At 39.7% G+C, this 3,803-nt stretch overlaps 1 pseudogene; it reads right to left on the reverse strand.

The window, feature by feature from the left end:
- Positions 1-2,272: 2,272 nt before the first annotated feature.
- Positions 2,273-2,740, reverse strand: Gm5058 (annotated as a pseudogene).
- Between the last annotated feature and the right edge of the window lie 1,063 nt (positions 2,741-3,803).

Below are 3,803 nucleotides of genomic sequence, written 5' to 3' on the forward strand. Positions count from 1 at the left end.
AACAGAGGAACGCCAGGGCCAAAAAGGGGAAGTGGGCGGGTAGGGGAGTGGGAGTGGGTGGGTATGGGGGACTTTTGGTATAGCATTGGAAATGTAAATGAGCTAAATACCTAATAAAAAATGGAAAGAAAAAAAAAGAAAAAGACAAAGTAGCCATGTACTGTAAGACCCCCGAAACTGTGGAGTCCTCTGCTCAAATCCCGGGATGAGCTGGCCTGCACCCCAATAACTGGAGAGAAAATCACACCTGATGCAAACTGCAAGAGGCTTTATTGTCAGATAGCTGAGGAGGACCTCCTTTCACCATGCAGGGCTGGGGAGTTTGACCCCCATTGGCAACAGCAGGGGGCTTTTAAAGGTAAAGTGAGGAATTGGGAGGAGTTGGGAGGAGTCTGGCTACCACTCTTCTCTGGCAGGGGAGGGAGGGTTGTCCTTAGCACAGGAATCCAGGCAAGCCCCTGGCTAGGTCTTTTTTACAATTATCACATCTCTGATTGTAAGGTATTGAAACAAAAAAAAAGCTTTTTGCTGGCTATAGAGAACAAAGAGCTTCTTTCTGGCTGTATTTGTAGAGATCGGGAAAAACAGGCTTGGGGGAACATTCAGCGGCTTTACATTCCAGGGAGAAACACTTTAAGTCGGGGTCTCCTAGTACCTCATACACAAAGAGGCATAATGGCCAATAATATGCAATGAATAATTCATAGTAACAGAGAATGTTGCTGTTTATTTTATGTAAATATGTATATTTAATTATACATACTTGTAAAAATATTTACAATTATTTTTGTTGAACAAAATACAGATTGCTGAGTCCATCCAAAATCGCCAAATGCTCTTCTTAAACACTTCCATGCATGAAGAAAGGCTGTTTGTCTGAGTTCCTTCAGTCACTTCTTATCCAGTAATTGTTTTTTTTGTGTGTGTTTGTGTAAAGTGAGATTATTTTTAATTAGGTATTTTCTTCATTTTCATATCAAATGCTATCCCAAAAGTCCCCCATACCCTCCTCCCCACTCCCCTACCCACCCACTCCCACTTCTTGGCCCTGGTGTTCCTCTGTACTGAGGCATATAAAGTTTGCAAGACCAAGGGTCTTGCTTCCCAATAATGGCAGACTAGGCAATCTTCTGATACATATGCAGCTAAAGACAATAGCTCCGGGGGTACTGAATAGTTCATATTTTTGTTCTATAGGGTTGCAGACACATTTAGCTCCTTGGGTACTTTCTCTAGCTCCAATAATTGGACACCCTCTGTTCCATCCAATAGCTGACTGTGAGGATCCACTTCTGTGTTTGCCAGGCACCGGCATAGCCTCACAAAAGACAGCTATATCAGGGTCATTTCAGCAAAATTTTGCTGGCATATTCAATGGTGTCAGAGTTTGGAGGCTGATTATGGGGTGGATACCCGGGTGTGGCAGTCTCTAGATGGTTCATCCTTTCATCTCAGCTCCAAACTTTGTCTCTGTAACTTCTTCCATGGGTGTTTTGTTCCCATTTCTAAGAAGGGGCAACGTGTCCACACTATGGTCTTTGTTCTTGAGTTTCATGTGTTTTGCAACTTGTATCTTATGTCTTGGGTATTCTAAGTCTCTGAGCTAATATCCACTTATCAGTGAGTACATATCATGTGAGATCTTTTGTTATTGTGTTACCTTACTCAGGATGATACCCTCCAGATCCATCCATTTGCCTAGAGATTTTATAAATTCATTCTTTTTAATAGCTGATTAGTACCCCATTGTGTAAATGTACCACATTTTCTGTATCCATTTCTCTGTTGAGAGACATCTGGGTTCTTTCCAGCTTCTGGCCATTATAAATAAGGGTACTATGAACATAGTGGAGCATGTGTTCTTCTTACCTGTTGGAACATCTTCTGGATATATGCCCAGGAAAGGTACACTTTCCACTTTATCTTATTTTTTCAGAAATACAAATATCCCCTTTACCTCTATATAAATTTAATTAATATTTTTCCTAAAATTCACTTCATTTTAATTTCTTTATATTTATGGTATAAGCCTATTTTAAGGAATATATATAGATATATATATAAATATATATAGATATATATATATAAATATATATAGATATATATAGATATATTCATGTGCTAGGATAACCTGTCCCAGTGTTCCCCTGGATCCCACATTGAAAGAATCCAGTTGCTTAAGACAGCATTGACATCTTACATTTCTATTATTTCTCCCTTCTTTTTTATGATGAAAAAAGTGTATATTTAGAATTATCCATCTGGACTCAGTTTAGATGACCCTAATCTTGTTGACAACATCTGGAGCCTCACAATCAGGAGCTAAGTAAACACACGCCTTGTTCTCTCTGTCAGGCCTTGTCAGGGTATGGACTTTGGCCACATCAATGTCATAGAGTTTTCTCACGGCCTTTTTGATCTGGTGCTTGTTGGTCTTGACATCCACAATGAACACAAGCATGTTGTTATCCTTTATTTTCTTCATGGCTGACTCAGTGGTCAGAGGCAATTTGATGACAGCATAGTGGTCAAGCTTGTTTCTCCTGGGCTCACTATTTTGAAGATATTTTGGCTTTCTCTGGAGCCACAGGGACTTGGGCTGCCAGAAGATAGGTGAAGTTCTGATCTTCTTTTTGTGGCTGTGGATGCCTTTCAGCACTGCCTTCTTAGCTTTCAAGGCCGTTGCTTTGGCTTCATCTTTGAGAAGGGCCATGGCTTCCTTCTTCGCTTTTGGTGCCATCTTGGTGAAAAGGCTATTTCTTCTAATTTACAGTAATTTTAATTTATTTCTCAATTTTATGAAGTTTAATATCTCTGTGGATAAAGTGTGGATTTTAAGGCCATCAAGCAGCAGATCAAAGAGGCCGTGAAGAAACTCTATGACATTGATGTGGCCAAAGTCCGTACCCTGACAAGGCCTGACAGAGAAAAGAATGTGTGTGTATGATTATTATGATAAGATGGCATTGAAATCTCACATTTCCATTTATTTTCTATAATTTTTTTCATTTTGGAAGACATGTAGCCTTGTATTCTCTCCTCTGATCAGCAGGACTTTTCCTGCTTCATTGCACTGCAAGGTCTTTAGTATCTTTGGAATTAGCAGCATCTCCAAGAAAGCAGAGAAGCATTGAGAGACGTTAGATGGGAGAATAAGCCTGCACATTAGCATGCTGTTTAGTTAGGTTTGGGAGGCTCAACTTCATCCTAACTTAGAATCACACATGCCAATTTTGTATTTTTGTCCTAGTCCTCCCATCCCTAACAGAGCTTCAAGGAAAACCAAACAGCTAAAAAACCAATTCTCCCCACCACCTAATCTAAAGATAACAGTGTATGTTTTCCGTTTGGCAATCTGACACTAATTTTTTTAAAAGTGAATTTTTGCTAGATATTGATGTTCCAATAAGTTATAGAAAATTTTAATTTCAACCTGGGGTTTCCACCCAGGCTTTGATTCTTTAGTTCCTGGATAAAATACACACACAATCTGTATATTTACCATAAGCTTTAGTCAACATTAGAACTGGACAGATAACTATCCTCTATGTTATTAGAATCTACGTTCCTGAATCATTAACTACTACTTAGTGTGTTTCTTTTGGGCTCACCAATTGGCCAGCCCTCAAGACCACATTTTTCTGGTTCACAAATGCCATGGTGTTTTCTCCTTCTTCCTCCTGCACTTTCTTCTCATGGTCCTCTTCTGACCCCAAGCCTGAGAAACCTATACTCCATCTATGCCTGTTATGCTCAGCTATTGACAGAAAGACCAAACCTCAACAAACCCCCACACTTAAACC

The sequence above is a fragment of the Mus musculus genome, chromosome 7 (assembly GCF_000001635.26).
Source record: "Mus musculus strain C57BL/6J chromosome 7, GRCm38.p6 C57BL/6J".
NCBI classification, from domain to species: Eukaryota; Metazoa; Chordata; class Mammalia; order Rodentia; family Muridae; genus Mus; species Mus musculus.